The 18,530-nt window shown below is 40.2% G+C and overlaps 1 protein-coding gene across 8 annotated transcripts in view; it reads right to left on the bottom strand.

Annotated features, from left to right (window-relative positions):
* Positions 1–18,530, bottom strand: part of LOC310904863 (uncharacterized protein) — a 499,219-nt gene that overhangs the window by 183,442 nt on the left and 297,247 nt on the right. The window lies entirely within an intron of this gene.

Raw genomic sequence — 18,530 nt, 5'->3', positions numbered from 1 at the left:
GAAGTGAAAAGAAAGAGAGATTTCTAAAAAAATTGTTACCGAACATGACACACACTAGTTCCCCTGGCATCAGGTAATAAGAACAGAGAGAGAGACAAAAGCCATGTACAAATAGGTGCCTTGTAGCCGTCAGTTCAGATTATAGCATGAAAAATAGTTCACAGTAAATAACATCCAAGGACTCTCTAGGAAAAGTAAAAGGTACATAACACAAAGAATGATTTAGAGATAGAATCACACTCAGACTTAAATTCATTTAATTTTAATGAAAACCTGAAACATTCCAGTCTGGCCTCACTGGGGTAGATTTTCATACTGATGGTCAGCTGACACTTACATTGCTAAGGGTACAGCTGTGAAAAAACAAACTAGTTGCAATTCATGGCTTCTCTTCATCCTAAGATACTTAATCAGTAGATTAATTACTTGAATTTTACCTGCCTAGACTTTGAGTCTTCCTGCAGTCCTTCAGTAGACAGTGCCAAGGCTGGCAGAATCTCCTCATTTCTAGAAGTAGTTTGCATCAGCACCTAAATATTTTAGATGTATTTGGACCACTGAGGATTTTCAGTGCTAGTGTGAAAAGGCTGCAAGGACATCAAGCATGAAGTTCAATAAGAGCAAGTGCCGGGTCCTGCACCTGGGACGGGGAAACCCTGGCTGCACGTACAGACTGGGCGATGAGACGCTAGAGAGCAGCCTAGAAGAGAGGGATCTGGGGGTCGTGGTTGACAGCAAGTTGAATATGAGCCAGCAGTGTGCCCTGGCGGCCAGGAGGGCCAACCGTGTCCTGGGGTGCATGAAGCATGGCATCGCTAGTAGGTCAAGGGAGGTGATTGTCCCGCTCTACTCTGCGCTGGTGCGGCCTCACCTCGAGTACTGTGTGCAGTTCTGGGCACCACAGTATAAAAAGGACATGAAACTGTTGGAGAGTGTCCAGAGGAGGGCTACGAAGATGGTGAAAGGCCTGGAGGGGAAGACGTACGAGGAACGGCTGAGGTCACTGGGCCTGTTCAGCCTGGAGAAGAGGAGGCTGAGGGGAGACCTCATCACAGTCTACAACTTCCTCGTAAGGGGGTGTCGAGAGGCAGGAGACCTTTTCTCCATTAACACCAGTGACAGGACCCGCGGGAACGGGGTTAAGCTGAGGCAGGGGAAATTTAGGCTCGACATCAGGAGGGGGTTCTTCACAGAGAGGGTGGTTGCACACTGGAACAGGCTCCCCAGGGAAGTGGTCACTGCACCGAGCCTGTCTGAATTTAAGAAGAGATTGGACTGTGCACTTAGTCACATGGTCTGAACTTTTGGGTAGACCTGTGCGGTATCAAGAGTTGGACTTGATGATCCTTAAGGGTCCCTTCCAACTCAGGATATTCTATGATTCTATGATTCTATGATCTGCTTCCACAGCGTTTTGTCATACCGGACACTGCCAAAGTCACAGCGGAGAGGTGAGGGGACAAATGTACACAGTTCGTTTAGGCCTATTCATCATTCACTGAAACTCTCACAAACTCCTGAGGTTTAACTCTGTCCTCGGCCCAAATTTCCCCTACTGCTGTTAAAACACCACATTTGTTTGCGTTAGGTGTCCTCAGATGACCAAATCTTCTACATAAACACTGTCTTCGGGATACCCTGGGGCACCTCATGCTTTATTGCACGTGCATGAGGAGACAGTCACCATGTTGTCTCGGGGAAGCCCATGGGCTACAGAGAACCTTCCGGAAGAGGCCGAGCGGCCATCCTCAGGGCGGAGAGGAGGTGCCAGCAGTAAAGCGAGCGGGCTGTGGTGGGAGGCAGAACCCATCCTGCCTTCGGGGGCAAAGTCTGTCCTTCACACCTAGGCGCCTCAGCCTGAGGAAAGCCCAGGGACTCACTGACAGAGCTCTCTGCCACACGTGTGGTAGAGGGCCGTTTGAAATTGTTTTTGACTCTCTCACTGAGCCTGTGAGATGCCAGGGCCATTTATTTCACTTTCTGAGAGAAATGTCATCTTCCAGCTTATTTTTGTGCTCAAATGTATCACCTGAGGGCTTGGAAATCTCTCCTGAGGCAGTTGTGCCTGACAAGGCTGGTCAAGCCAGGCTGCGGCCTGCCTTGGAGCAGCAAGGGGCCTCCCTGATAACTGAGTGGGATCGTGAGGGTTGCCATTTACCACATCTCTGTGTTGCAGGGACTGCAGCCACAATTTACACCGATGTAACAGGAATACCTCAGACCATGCCTAATGTGCTCCATGCTCCAGAGTCCAAATCCTCGCTGCACAGGCCGGGGTGACAGACTGTGTGGGCTGAGGAAGGAGGGGTGATGGCAAGCACAGCGCAGGGACAATTTGACGAGAAAGGAGGGCCTTGATGACGTCCTTGCAAGTGCTGCAAGCAGATGATGCGCAAGCCTCTGACTAGCGCTTCCCCAGCCCAGATGGCGTGGGGGAGAGCAGATGCTGTGTGATGCCTTGTGCTCCTGGAGAGGGTCATCCCTTCTACATGCTTCTGGGTCTGAGGAATAAAGGTGACCCCCACTGGGGCCTGTTTCACGGCTGGCAGTGGACCAGCGACTGCTCTCTGGATCTGCTCGGCTGACTCGAGTTTCAAGCAAAGCAGTACTAATTTGCTTCATTTGATGATCAGTCTTATTATGCACGCTGCTCTCCTCTTAACTTCCTTGAGTCGAGTTTTACAACGTGAAGTCCCAAATCCTCTTTCTGTTCCTCTTTTGTATGTGTACATACAGATCTGTCCAACTAGGCAGATGCTGATTTAGCAGAGTTGGGAGTAAAGAAGAAAAAAAAGAAAGAAGTGCCTTTGATACCAACTTGGTGCACCCCAGCTTGTTTTTCTTGGGCCAGAACAGAATGGAAACCACAGAAGACCCTGAGAGTGATCTAATCTGTTCCCCAGGCCAAATCACGGGAGCATCTCCCCCTCAACATGCCTGGGAGTAGTCCAAAAACCTCCATGTACTTTAAAACCTCCAATGTTCCGTTCTCCACATCATCCCCAGATTACCAGTTTTAGTGCTTTATTTATCTTCATTGCTGGAAAATGTTTCCCTATGTCTAACCATAAATTCATTGTAAGAATGACACATTAGGCCTTCTGTCATTCACTGGACTTGTGGAGAAGGGTTTATTTCCTTTATTTTTACTGCTTCCAGTAAAATGTTGGTTGTGTCTGTACGATCAGGTCCTCAGTCCTAGGGCAGCATGTACAGGATGGCTGTGTCCTGACCGGCGGCAACCACCCCTCCTGTGGCCTTGGGTTCCCCTGGGAGGCCACCCGCATGGACAAACATAGTCCAGCCTCTCTCAGTAGCAGCTCCTGCTGCTGTCACAACACAAAGGCAACAAACACAGAGCAAGTGTTACCTGGAACCCTGAGGACAAGTATGTCTTGCTCTATATGTTGCACGCAGAATAGTAGAATTTGCTTCCATGGAAAGTGGCTGTTGCTGTGTATTATCCAAAAGTCCATGAATTAATCTCATTCTCTTGGTATGTGTACAAAGGTACATCTGTAAATACTGCTTAAGACAACATTCCTTATCTTCAGAGTAGTAGAGCTGTAAGATTTTGTTTTATTTTATTTTTAAATTTTATGAATATTGAATATAACTGCTTTATGAATCTTTTGTCTGTATCATGTGTTAGTGCAAACTCAGGCAGGCTTCAGAAATTTATGCACCCTCATTGTGCAATCATTTTAAAAATAGTTCTTAAATTGAACACAAACACTTTATCCATATGATGGAGGTATTAGATTATGGCTACAGTCCTTTCTGCTGAAAGATTATAGCTAGGAAAAGTCATCATAGAAAGGTTTGCTAACTGGAAGCATGTTTAAGAAATGTATGGTAGTGCTATTAAAGAAAATTGTTATCCATGCTATATTTTAATTTATGCACTTTTTATAGGAGCAGTCTGTAGTAATTTATATAGATACAGCTTTTGGATGTCTGTTTTTTTATTAAATTATAACAAAAAGTCCTCTTACATAAAAAGTCAGTTACCTGCAGGAAGAGGTTTCTATTAACATATTGAAAGCAGAAGGTCTAAGGCCATATCTCTGTGAAAGATCACCAGCTTCATCACAGTGTTTCTTGTCTGCTCTCATGTCATAATGTAGTGGGAGAAGAAAGGCAGTGATATTTTCTGACCCAGTCAAGGGTGTGTTGACCTTGTATTGTGTTGATGAACTTTGGAAGACTACATGAAAGCATCTCAATAAAAGTGCATTGTTTAAAGGAAACTTACTTTAAGAACACATGAGAATTTTAAGATCCCATATGCCAAGGAATAATCTGTTCTTGATTAAAAATAAAAAAATAAAATAAAAAAGGTGTGCTTATGACCTGGAAATTTATGAACCATTAGAAATTAAAGCTCACCAGCCAGTTTAATTTTCTTCCTTAATTTGGCTACCTCTAAACTCAAGACCCCTTAACCTTTCTTCAAATACTGCAACTCAACAGCCTGCGAAATAATTAGGCTGATTTTTCTGGGGATGTCAAAGACATGTTTTTTCTTGAACCACAAGTAATGAATTAGTACACATACTTGTAAACATCTCTGTCCTGTGGCTTCTGTTAGCGGTTAGATGTCTGGTTTGAAAAAAACTCCTAAAATTTTCACTTAAATACAGTAAAATAGTCACTATATATGTCACTATAATAGTCACTTATAATGCTGAAATTGCTTCTAGATTATTATTTTTTTATTATTTTTTAATTACTTTTCACTTGTGCTTTGATGAAGCTCGTCTAGAAGATAGGACCATGCACAACCCAATCCCTTCACTCTGTAGGCATTGTCTGTGGAAATGGGAGGAATGCAATGAAAGCAAAACAACCAAGGCTGTATCCAGGGCCTGAACTCTCCAGCAGAGTCCTAAAGACCTATGTAAACCCTCTAAAAATGGCTTGAAATGGGTTTGAATAGCATCTATGTCTCTTTCTGGTGTTGGTGAAGTATTAAATTCACTAAAAATGAAATTCAGCTATGCAATCACGAATAACTGTAAATATCACCAGTAGAATTAACATTGTAACTCTACAGATGCCATTTGCCTTTTTAAGGCTGCACTTAACCTATTTGTCTCTGGGTACATTGCACCCTAAAGAGGAATTGTGAATAACTACAAATATTAACTTCAGAAGCCCAGTTTTAAGACCTGCATCCATCCAAACAGAGAAAAGCACTATCATTTGACAGACAGTGTTACAGCCTAACATTTTGTGAATACTCATACTGCCAAGAATGCTTGGTAGAAATTGAACGTGTGAGTAACGCTGAAAGAAAAAGACATCTGAGGAATTTGTATAAAATTTGCAGTGAAACAAGGTCACATTAATCAGTTAATCACTTTCTTCTAATTACTATTATCATGGTTTGTACCATTTCTGATACTCAATCTTTCAGTATAGCAGCAGTCACCAGTGCTGGATTGGAACATGACTATTCAGTGCACAGGAAACTGGTGCACATGAAAAGACAGATGTGCGCACGCATACATGAACAATTTCCCATTAAAATCAATATTGGATCTCCTGTTATTAAATCTGAGTATCAAAATTCACTCAAGGCATGTTTCTGTAATCCCAAGCAACACGACTGTTCACAGGGTGCAATGAAACCCCTAGGAGCATCACTAGTATTGATTAATGCAATAGGACTGACGGCAGAAATTAAGCTGGGGATAGGGGTCTCCATTAAAAATGTTTATTGCTAAGTGCTCATGTATCACTTCAGTTCCTCTGTAGATCTGAAGAAAAAAGAAAACAACAACAACAGCAACAACAAAAAACATTAGAACCTTCTTCAGGGATGAAGAAAGTCATTTAGCTGATGTGTTCCTCAGAAAAATTTTGCTTCCTTTCTTTACTCCAATCTTATTTAGGGTGCTAAGAGTGCTAATAAAACCTGATAGAAGTACCAGTTTGGGAAAATAGTTAAGTAGGTGCTTAACACAAAGCAACACTTTAAACAAAATATATGCTTTTCCAGTTCAGCATTCAGTAGTCTGAATCTCAGAGTGGGAAGATAATCTCTGTTATGATATCTCAAGTTGGATACATCAGACCAGCTCCCCCTACCACCCTTTGTATTCTTCTTACCCCACCAAATTAAATAACTTACCCAGCAGCTCCACCAGTTTGTAATCAATTCAGGAAAACATCCCATAACAAAGAACAGAGAATATATTGATACCATCTGCTCATCCTGCCACTTTCTCCAAGCTTGCCAGTAACTTCAGAACCTGATTGTCTGGCAGGGACTTTTCAGAATGACCCACCTAGACCTGTGTGACTCTGGGTATCTACAGCTGCTCCAAGGTTGCTTGCTTTTACATCCATCTATTTCACTTGGTATTCCAGACTCGTACAGAGATATCTCAGATCTAAGCATAAAATTTTGCAGCATTCAAGCATCTGGAGGACTAAAATGGGACTCCACTTTTTAAAAAACGGGATACAGTTACTGATGTTTTTGTTTATTTGTTTTTACGAGTCCTTTTGAGTTGCATCAGCCCTGTAATAAAACCTTCTCTATTTGCCTATGCTTCTACCCAGAGCCAGAGCAAGGAATGAGTAGCAGGAAGAATTCTGATGAACCTTCATATGAACCCCTGTGAGCTCTGGATTGGTTTCTGTTTGCTCCTTACTGTTCTGTGGAGTCCTGTTGCTCTAAACTCATGCATTACATTTATATGATTCCTACTTTCTTTCCATGTTAAGTTTTGTCTAAGGTTAGTTCTAGAATGAGGTAGCCTAGGATGTGGTAATGTGACTAGGAAGCAGAGCGTATAGCTAAATATATGGAGGAATAATTTCAGGCGCTGAAGAGAAACTTTTGAACAATTAGCAGACAGTAGAATGCTATTGGCACAATGCACATGTGAAGGGTTTAAGACAGAGTATGCAGGAAAAACTTTCTACACCCTTGCACTGACAAGCAATTACTGGTGCAGCAGCACAAGACCCTACTCATCTCTCTGATGAAAAACTTCCACTGCACTGACTCCAAGGGAAAAATTGTTCACAATGCTGTGTGTATTCCTGTCTCCATCTCCAGCAAGGCTTAGCAAAATCTGCATCACTATAACGTATACTCATACATATCCTAAGAAAACAAGAGATCAGTTAAACCAGGATAGAAAAGCTCAGAAACTTGCCAGTGCTATAGTTAGCCTGCACGCTGCTGGTGACCTATCCTAACCCCTCTCAACTGGAAGGTTTGCCATCTGATGGGGGTCTTGGCCTACAAACAGCAAATACTTTGATCTCTGTTCAGTTCCCAGCTGTTAGCTGTTCTCACAAAGCTAGTGTCACTCTTACTGGGGAGCCTCAAACACAGACTCGTTCTCCCCTGGTCAGTGAGGCAGGTCACCCCAGGGAAGCGTGGCTCTTAGACCACAGTATCAGGTTGTCAGGGACTGGTACCTGTGCTGATGTGGCACACTAGAATGGCAGTGTATCCAGCTGTCAGCAAAAACCTTGTTTTATCCTTCATACTCCAGCTTCAGCAAAGCACCTGAACTTACCCCAGAGCAGTGTGCAGGAGCTCCACACCCAACCTCAAGGCCCGCGAGCCCAGCCCACAGGTCCTAATCAAGGGCAGGCAGGGCAACCAAGTGTGTGCTGCTCCATTCTCCAGAGCTACCATCCACACAGATAAATCAGGAAAAGAACTGCTGTTATCCCTGCTTCACAGCTGATGAACTCTCAAAGAAAAACTGAGCAAAGTAGAACTGTGATTTACATTTGTATTTCCTCAGTCCAAAGCCAGCAGTATTAACAATTCCAATCTTCCTCTCACAGTTCTAACACACACATGCACACACACAAAAACAGGGTGAAATGACTTTTTTTTTTCTTTCTTTAGTAATTTTTCTTTCCTAAGTAATTTTTCACATACTGAGCACACAATAATCTGCTCAACACGTCATTATTTGTAACATGTTATCAGTCAGTGCATTGGTACTGGGAGAGTGAGCCAGGGATACTGCCTGATGCTTGTGCCCAAGCCCCCAGTGCTTCTAGCAAGTATGGCAGAGGAAGGAACAGCTAAAATGCTGGAAAAAACAGCAAAGGAAGCAAAGTGTGTGTGAGTGAGTGAGTGAGAGCAAGAGAAAAATCCAGTCAGGCCAGAATTCTCTGCTTGCCAAAAACAAGCTGAGAGATCTATTTCCAAAAGAAATGAGTCAAACCAGGGAAACAAAAATAACAATGCTGTGTGCAACTTAAAGCAGCAGCTGCTATCTGAGAGAAAACATGACATGAGCTAGAAGACACAGAAGATTAGTCTTTTTTTGGTTTTCAAATTACTACATTTGTGAAGCTTTTGGCTGAAAAATGTTTGACCTAATCACATCTGTTTTGACAAATTAAATGAGAGGCCCGGCAGCTGTAGCTGGCAAAAGGATCTCAAAAGCTGCAGACACCATTCCAATATTTGGGCTCTTGTCTGAACAATCTAGGGATAACATAAACTCTATACCCCAAAATTGCCTATGCAGTGCATAACCACTTAAGAGACTAATGCTGCAGCCACCCTGCAAACAAGCCTGCTTCTTAATTCAGCTATTCCTTGCCTTAGCCTCTGGAAATGGAAACCTATTACTTTGACAAATGTAAATTTATATCATATTCTTGCAAACAACTGAAGCCTTTTTGTCTACACCCATATCCAAGAGTAAAAAAAAAATGGCTGCTGAAGAGACGTGAGTGCTGACAAGTTAGAAGACTTGTTAGAAAGTCTCACAAGTAAGGTGAAGCCAATCTGGCTGAGTCTTCAGTGAATACAGAAAAGATGTCTTGCAGAAGGTTCAAATAGCATACAGAAGTTTTCTTATTGCTACACAAATATACAAATAACCAGAAAAAAAAGAGAAAAACATTATTAATATAGTTACACAAAAAGGATCCGGCTAGATGATCTAAGCTGGTTTTTGTGCCTCTGTAACCTGCTGGGTTTTATTTACTGAGAATTTCCTGTCTGTAATTTTCATTGGCACATCAATTTTCTTGCAGTGCCTGATTCTTTTTCAACATCTGCTGCTCAGTTTGACAGTATTAATTTTGGATTTTTCCCCAGATCAGATTAGTTGAAGATTGTGGTGAATGTTGGCAAAAGATCTAAGTTTTCTGTCTCTCTTTTCTCATCTCCCTAATGAAAAACTGTTTTCTTGAGATTCATAATCATTGCTATTATTGCACCTGATACTGAAAATCATAAAATGGTCAGAGAACTGTTACACATACTAATAGAGATAGGTTTTCTTCTCCCTCCAAATTTCTCTCCACCTGTGTATACACATACTTTATTATTCATGGTTATCGTGTCCATGATTTGTAAGCAAAAATGTCTACACATACATGATGAAAATGTTATTTTTTTAATGTATGTAAATGCTGAAGCTTTATTCTGTAAATACTACTGAGGCAGGTGGGTTTGGACAGGGTGTACACCTAACACTTGGCTTACATGTGATGATAGATTATGTATTTTACATATCCAGAATCACAGAACACCAAAATATGAACATATGCACTAGTACATTGCATTTTTTGTTGTTCTAGTCAATAGTCACAGACGTGTGCTTTACTTTATTAACCACATCTCACACATAGTCCTTATCCCAAGAAACTCACAATCTGTGTTTAAGGAAAGAGATGAGATGCTCTCAGGCAGAGTGAAGGGAGATGCTCAGGAAATAATATTTGTCAGTATGATCAGTGGCAGCATCATACACTAACAATGTGATACAATTTTTGCACAGATGATGGTAACTTAAATGTTTGAGCAGAAGCATGAAGCAGCTCTGGGGAATCCCTTTGACCATGTTGCCTGCTGTTGTGGTATAACCCTGGCAGGCAGCTAAGCACGACACTGCCACTCCCTCCTTCCCTCCACAGTGGCGTGACAGAGAGAATCAGAAGGTAAAAAGTGTGAGAACTTGTGGGTTGCGATAAAGATAGTTTACTAGGTAAAGCAAAAGCTGTGTGTGCGAGCAAAGAAAAACAAGGAATTCACTCACTACTTCCCATCAGCAGGCAGATTTCTTGGGAAGGCAAGCATCATCACTCCAATGTACCCTCCTCATCCTTCTTTCCCCCAGCTTTTATTGCTGAGCATGATGCCCTATGGTATGGAATATCCCTTTGGTCAGTTTGGCGCAGCTGTCCTGGTTGTGTCCCTTCCCAACTTTTTGTGCCTCCCTGGCCTCCTCACTGATGGAGCAGCAGGAGAAGCAGAAAAGTCCTTGACTCAGTGTAAGCACTGCTCAGTAACAACTAAAACATTGCTGTGTTACCACCACTATTTTCAACAAAAATCCAAACCGTAGCATCATATGAGCCTCTACAAAGAAAATTAACTCAGACAAAACCATGACACCTGTGTAGAAAAGGAAGAGAGAAAGGTACATTGGATGCTCATTTGAAAAGCACAAAGTGTGAAAGTGGCAACAAGCCAGCCTGGGGAAGGAAGCAAGGGGTGGCAAGCAGAAAGTGAATGCAAACTGTCTCTCCTTAGGTGTGTTAGAAGAAGAAAACTAGTTACGTAGTGTTACCTGAAAGAGGGTACATTAATTTACCTTACTTCAATGAGAAATGGGTAAACTCTATATTGCCCAAATTAAACTGTACTGCCTGCATTTGTCCTTGACTATGGTACTGCGAAGATACAGTTAAAGCAACAAGCTAGGAAAATGGTCTTGGCAGCAACATTCTAGATGGATACGGACAGAGCAAAATGCAGTGGCAATGCCAGTAGAAACGAAGGTGCAGTAATCAAGATGTGATATGAAGACTCACTGGATAAGCATTTTAGCTGCGAGGGTAGGATTGGAGAGGCTATATCTAAGACTAAAAGAAAAAAAGAAAAGACTGACCTTGCAAGATTTAGATATAATGTGATTGCGAGGACCCAGAGAGCATTACAAGACCAATATGATACTCCTGTTATTGGCCTAAGTAACCAGCAGGATGGCAGCGTTATCCACAGAGTTTAAAAAAGGACATGACAAGGAGGTAGCTTGGAGAGAAAGATTAAAAGCTCTGTTTTAGTCATGTTGAGCTCAAGCTTATGGCCAGACAACCACAAACAATGTCAGGAAGACAGACCAATTTTACTTTGAGCAGAATGAGACAGGTCTGGAAGACAGAGATAAAGCTGTGAGTCCTCTAAAGAGAGATGGCAAATTTAGATTAGGTTTGGATGGGTTAAATAGTTTATGCACAAATAAGTTCTGAATACCTGAAAGTGATAAGAAGGACAGGCCCTTTACATATAAGGGATGGCATGCATAAATGCCAGACACAATGAATATACCTCCCACATTGCATCTAGTACCTATATAATTGCATATGCATTTTACTTCAATTTTACTTCATTAATGAGATGCATTTTTTTTTTCAAAGCACTGTTTATGCTGCCACTTTTTATAAAGGGGAACAAAATACAGCTGAAGCTTGGTGTAGGTATCTGGTAACCTGATGTTAGAATCTTAAATAAAATAAATCAGCCTGATCTGAAAAATAATCTCTTCAGAGAGTAGGAAATCCTGATTAGCATAGAGGTGGATCTTTGCCCTAATTTATAATCAAACAAACGATATCCATCAAGCTGTTCTTCTCACAGGTTCTGAAAAATAATTATTTTGTTTTTAAATACATGGGAGGTGCTCAGAAACTGTTAGCCAGAGAGATCTGAGAACTATCAGCTGCTTGTAGGTAATTTATTGCCTGCATTTGTGTATTAGCAAGATCTGTCATTTAGCTTTGTAGAAACCCATATGCTTTCATGAGGCACTTGACTTTTATAGTTGTTCCATTTAAAAATCAGCTGTCCTCACTATTTCAGTTCTAGATCTTTTGATCCTTATGCTTTAATGTACTGGACTGTTCAAAGTTAGTGGGAGCTGTCAAGTGTACAAATGATATTTTAGCTTGATTAGCTCTGGCTTACCCTCCTTAGCATGAACTACACATAAGTGCATGCAAATATTATTGATTCAGAGTGACTGATCTATAATATTGCCCTGGAGGTGAATTATCACAGACAGAGAGCCAGGAGAACTAAGTGCTCTGCCTAAGCTGTACCATTAGCAGCAAGACTTTGGAAGGCTGATTTTTAAACTACAGTCTCCTCGGATTTGGGGGATTAACTTCCTTTGACTAGGCATAGACAGGCTCAGTTCACAGCACTAAAGCTTCACATTTGTTTCTGTACCCTTACATGAAATGTGCACTTTCTCTTCATAGTTGGAATTTTACACATATTACATATTACTACATATTATTGATAACGTTTAGGCCAGCTTCAATATGCCACAGTCACAGTAGATATCTGTATGTTTTGATGTCACTCAATGAGCATTCACAGCAATGGGTATGTCTGCCTATACCTTTCTAAAGGTGTGACAACTGCTTCTGTTCTACAGCCACTTTACCAGGCATATCACATTGGAAAACATGCACTTTCATCTCATCAAGTACTCTAGGAATTAACAGGTAGCTGTTGTTATGTGTATACAGGTGTTTTAAGTTTGATACAGGGCAATCTCTAGATACTACTTCTTTGCAGTCCTTAAACAATGTTGTTGCTCTGTTACCCCTGCTGACCTACCCAGAATGGGAAAAATAGCTAGCTATAGCTGAAGTCACTTTAAATATGTTTCAGTGGCAGAATTTAAACAGAGGTGGGGAAGGCAGTGCCTCTTATTAGTAAGTGTGCTGATGTCTCCCATTTTAAAACCCCATTTTCAAATAACGTTTAACTCTGCCAAACTTAATCATTTAGTCTGAAATTTTATTTGCCATGTGATTTGCATCATAGAAAAGCCCATTGCAAAATTATTAATTCTGTCTTCAGAGCTGGGTCTGGACACATTGTCAACGATGAGGACAGAACAAAGCACTGAATAGCTATTCACAGCCACTGCACTGAGCATGGCTGAGGTCCAGTGGTAAAAAATATTACAGTAAATCATAATGTATGTGCTTGAGGAGGAAGTATACCAAATTAAAGCACAACAGCAACCCATGCTCTGGAAAGCCTGAACTCTGGAGTTTCTATCCCTGCAATCTGCTGTTGGTAACGTTATTTTTGTATGCATTTAAGCATAGAAAATATTCATCTGTTTGCTTTGTCAATAGTTTCAGCATCATTTAAAAACTCCATTTTGCTGGCTGAAGAAAACATTACTGCAGGAGACGCATAAGCCAGCAATATGTTGCAGGATGAATGTAAAAGGCTTGCAGCAAGACCGTTTCACAAGAAACTATGCCACCTGGAGCATTAAATATGGCCATGGCACAAGTTCTTTCTAGCAGGTATCTCAAACACAAAGAATCACATTTCCCTGAAACTGGTCATAGCTGACTCCACATTTCTCAGTAAACTGAATGGCCTTTGCTTGTGGCTATATCTGTGCCGTCATGCAAGGAACAGATTGACTCTGGCTTGCAACTGTTGGATTACTCCCTGGAGCTGACAAGTGTTCCGTCTTAGCCACACGTGCTTTGTTCAGTCTTTCAAAAGCCCTTTAAACTTCCACTGATTAGAGGTGGCTGTACTGCAAACATAGCTTTGCTTTGGTTTTGAACAGCATGTTGTAGCTTAGGTGCTTCACTGACTTAAAGGTACATGTGAAAATCTAGTTTGGGAAATTTACAGGAAGCACTTCTATCAAAAGGCAATGAGCACATACTGCTTTATTTTGGGACACAATGTGATGAGTCATTTTTATAAGATCTTTATCTTTGGGATCTGGCTTGAACCTTCCTTTGAAAAGTAAAAGTGTAACTGATTCTGGATGCTTTAGCATTGCTCTCCAACATATCCTTCCACTTTACTATCTATAAACTGCTAATATTTTTATATTATTTCCATTAAATACATGTAGAGAAACATAAACAGCAACACAATTTCATGGAAATAAAATTTGCTAACTTTGTTCTTTTTAAAGCTTAGTTTCAGTTTGAGAGTATGTTTTAGCTGATAATCTCTTGAGCTGAGTCACTGATCGTTTTAAAAATGTTTCATATTCTCATGGAAATGTGTATGAAAAGGGAGAAGTTGTTATTTACCAGGATCTGTTCTGTGTGACGGGTGATGGCAGGAGAAAGCGGAGGAGCATGCCATGTGTGAATGAACACATTTCTCATGGTCTTCTATCCTGCTGCATCCCAGGCTCTGTATTAGAAGCCTGGGCACAGTTAAACAGTTCATTCTGCTTTATGGAACTGGAGAACACTCTGGAACTGGAGAACACTTTGAATGTGGCCATTGTTATTTTTTTCACTGGAGAACATATTTAAAAAATAAATAAATTAAACACCATGGTAGTGCTGTTTAAATAAACCACACACAGTAGTGTGGTGTTTAAATATATATATATATATATATTTTGTAAAAATTTTGTAAAAATATTTTGTAAAGGTTTTATTTAAGCACCACAGAAAAGTGAAATACAAAAGACTAAATGTCTTTTGGGAAAATGTCAGGATGCCACAACACTTGTATTGACAAGCTAAGGACTCATTGGCTAGTGAACATGGGAGGCAAGCAGATCCGGAAACATTCCACAGTCAAGAAACTCAGGGCTGGAACCCCCTCAGGAACAGGCATTTTTGCAATTTGATTAGGACAACGTCTTGCATTTATTCTGTGAACGGAGCTGGATTGTCACAGTATGAAATGCTTTGCCATAATGAAGTTTCATACCAATTCTGTTACTGTTACAAAACATTTGTAAAGTGGAACCAGAAAGGTCACTTCATTTTGCATCTGTGAAAGGCTCTAAAAATCTCTGGGGTAGAATTTCCTGGATCTCAGTGGAATTACAGCTACTTACTCCTGGTTGGAATTTGGTCCCTGCAATCCTTTTTATGTCTTACTGAAGTGAGGTAGAGTGAACACTCATTCTTGACAGGGATCAGTCAGATGTGTCAAAAGCAGGAACAGAATTACTTAATTTTTGTCATTAGACACAATCCAAAAACATTAGGGATTTTTAAAAAGGTTACTTTTTGAGAATTATTCGATGTTCTCACTTTTTAATTTGTCTGCAGGCAGTAAAAAAATGCAGTATGAAAGAAGTATAAGTGATTCCTGTGGTGTTTTCTGAATGACTGAAATCTTAAAGTCTCAGAAATCCTTTGTATTTTTTGCAAGATTTTCATCATCAGAAAGTCTAGATAGATTAGATAAGCTTCCGGACTTTGGGGTACTTAGTCAAACTGATCAAATGGGTTTGCAGGTCACCCCTTTTAAGACTACATTTTAGTAGTAGTAGCATTTTAGTGTTTCTCTGTCTTCTCATGCATTGATTTTAACACTTCTTGAGTATATAAAATGTGAGCTTTTAGTCCAGGCTTGTGCTAAATTGCCACAGTTTCATAAGAGAATAACAAAAGCGGAAAATTTGGCAGTAAGCCTCACAGAAAACTGTTCCCACAGCTCAAGCAGTATCATGAGTTGTGAGGACTATTTGAAAGTCATTAATGCAGAATTCAGTGTGCTGTCTAATATACTGCAGCCTGCATCTGATGGAGATTTCTGCCACAAAGGCTGTACATTGTAATATAAAGATATACTGTCGATTTTTTTTCAAGACCATAGTTAAGGGAACTATGAATGTTCACAGTCTTGTTGTCTTCTTCAAATTTCATTGCTTTAAAAAATATTCTTTTACTAAGTATCTGAGGGTATGTTCATTTTGTAATAACAACTACCTGTGAAAGAAAGGACTAAGTATGTTTTGCACAAACCTTACCCAAAAGCAGGTAGAATAATCATGCAATGATACACTGTTAGGAGAGAAACCTGAAAATCACCAACTAACAGGAGGAACCAATAGACTAGCTGTCTCCCGAGACGAGCAGGCCCATAAAGACCTGGACCAATCTCAGTCTGTTTCTTTTATTTCCTTTTCCCTTAAGTAGAAACTCCAAATATCTTCCAGAGAAGCTGCATAGTGTCGACAGCAAATGGATGACTATGTTTTTGCTTACACTGATATAGTAATTTTTATAATCATTAAGACCATTAATACCACCTTGATTGTTTCCATGATCTTAAAAAATTTCTAGCACACGTAAGAACAGAACGTGGGCCTGCAACATCATCATCACCTCTCATAGAAAACCTGCCCTGGGAAGCAAATCTCCACAATATTTTTGCTGTTCATCTCCCATTGCCTGTGTTCCCCCTGTTAGCACATTTTCAGGAAATGGTGGAAGACTACCACACCTGTATAGCCAGAAGACCAGCTCCTTGTCAGGGCCTCCATCCACAAGTGCACAAAACTAGTGTATCTTCAGATGTCTCCTGAGGGCTATACTATATCAGGTCGTCATAGTGCTCATGTTGCTAATTCAGCTCCTTCAACATTCAAGCTATACTGCAATGGTAGGATTCATTTTGCTCAAAACTTTAAAACATTGTCAACTATTAGCTGTGCTATTTTTGGCAAACATACAAATACAGACATTTTCTTTGACTGCTACTTTTTCAAAATCACCATAATTTTCAGCAGTTGCAAAGTAATTAATCCTGCTAGCAACCCCCAACCCTCATTTTTACAGATAATTAGTGGATGGGGGGCAGCCAGTTCTTTCTATCATAGTTGGAGAGATCCTTTTTTCTCAATCTGCAGTTTACATGGCAAAATGTTTCATGCTAAATTTATCATTGTTGATTATTTGCTCGAATGCTCTGGGTGGCCTTTTGGGATTTTTCTGGAGCCTTGCTGGTGAGTTGCTTGACAGCCATACCACAGTAAAACAAAGCTATGATTATACACACTAGTAAACAACTCCCCTTCAAAGAGGAAAAAGAAAATAGGGAGACAAGACAAAAAGCTGCAGAAGATAAGAGTGATTCTGTTTTTAGACTTGAGGTTTATGTTTGGTTAGACAATGACAAGGGCAAAACCAACTTCTTTGCCCTACCATAATTACCACACAGGGTGAACAACTCTCTTCTCATATAGACATTTTTCCATCCACTTTCCATGGCTGGATAAGATTCATTGTTATGCTGATACCCAGTACCAATCCTTCCAATATGCTGGGGAAGAGGCACAGAAAGTAGTGTGTTATGAGAGGAGACATTTTCAAACAATTCCGTCTCCCTGTTTATGAACAAATTAGTCCTATGCCCTTAATCCGGACAAGTCTCATATGCATTTTCATGGCATTTGTGTTCTGTTTGAGTTATTGCAGCTCCTTCGCCAAAAGGCGTTTCACCCATGACAAATGTCTAATAAAGTTTAAAACAAAGACACATTGCCTAATTTTCTCCAATAGGGACATTAATAACATTTAAGCAATCATCAAAAGGGAGACTGTAAAGAAACCTTCAAAATGAGGAGTACTGAAAGAGCAGAAAGCAGTATTGAAGCTATATACTGAATTCTGGTGTCCAAGCCCTAGATACTGAATTTCAGTGGAAATGAGATCCTGACTCTCTAAGTCTATTATAACTCTCCTAGTTATTTTTTTTGTTTGTTTTTATTTTTTTTAAATATATTTAGTGTTTGTTCTGCTGCGCTGTTTGTCTTAATAACTTAAGTCATTCAGAGAGAAAAATAAGGCAGATCAGTGCTCTGACAACAGAATCCCAAGTCCTACCTACTCTTACTGTTCACCTGCTAATGGCTTTAACAAATAAGACAACTTTAAAAATCATTCTGTAGCTACTGTCACTCATCCTGCTGTCCAGGCAATATGCCACAGGAGAAAATCCGTAACGAACTCGATCCTGTTGCATTCATTCTCAAAATGGAAAAAAAAAAATATATATCTTTAAGGACACTTCCAGTTCTGCCTATCTATATTTCAGTGTAAGAGTCACCTTTAATATTTTGATCGACGTTGGGTCATTCTCCCATCTGGAAAATAAATTAAATTAACTCTGTGATTGAGTCATTGACAAGACAAAGGTAATCATATACATGTAGCATTGTGCTAGTTTTATTAGCCTGAATCTTTTAAGCCTGCGCATATTCAGCAATGAAGTAATGCAAAATGGAAAATCCAATTAGCCCACGCATATGTTTCTTGAAAGACACTACCCCACCTCTGCACGTAGATGAACTGAACAACAGACTGATAGATTATAAAAGAACTGTTCTTGTCTACAGCTTTGTAGTCTTACGTTAATATTTTCCAAAAAGACACATTTCCTTCACTTCCAGGTGATGAAAATGTGTTACATGGGTGACATGGGTTGAAAAAAAATCTGTTTTATATAAAACTTAACGAGACCATTCACATTTTAAAATAACTTTTAACAGTGAGAACGCCTCATGAAGGGTAGAATTAGATTAATTATCAGTTTTGAAGCAAATAGAGCAACTAGAAAAAGTCCTAGAGAAACAACCACTTAAAATAAAATAAAATATATCTGTTTAACCTATATACATTGACACTTTTTAAATTTTGGTTCAAATGTTTTGAGGTTTATAGAAGACACTGTCATCTGAGAACACACTGATAACTCTGTAAAGTATCTGATAGTGTGG

The sequence above is a fragment of the Anser anser genome (assembly GCF_964211835.1).
Source record: "Anser anser genome assembly, chromosome: 10".
In the NCBI taxonomy this organism is placed as follows: domain Eukaryota; kingdom Metazoa; phylum Chordata; class Aves; order Anseriformes; family Anatidae; genus Anser; species Anser anser.
The sequence above is the reverse complement of the archived record's forward strand: the minus strand, read 5'-3'. Positions and strand labels throughout refer to the sequence as shown.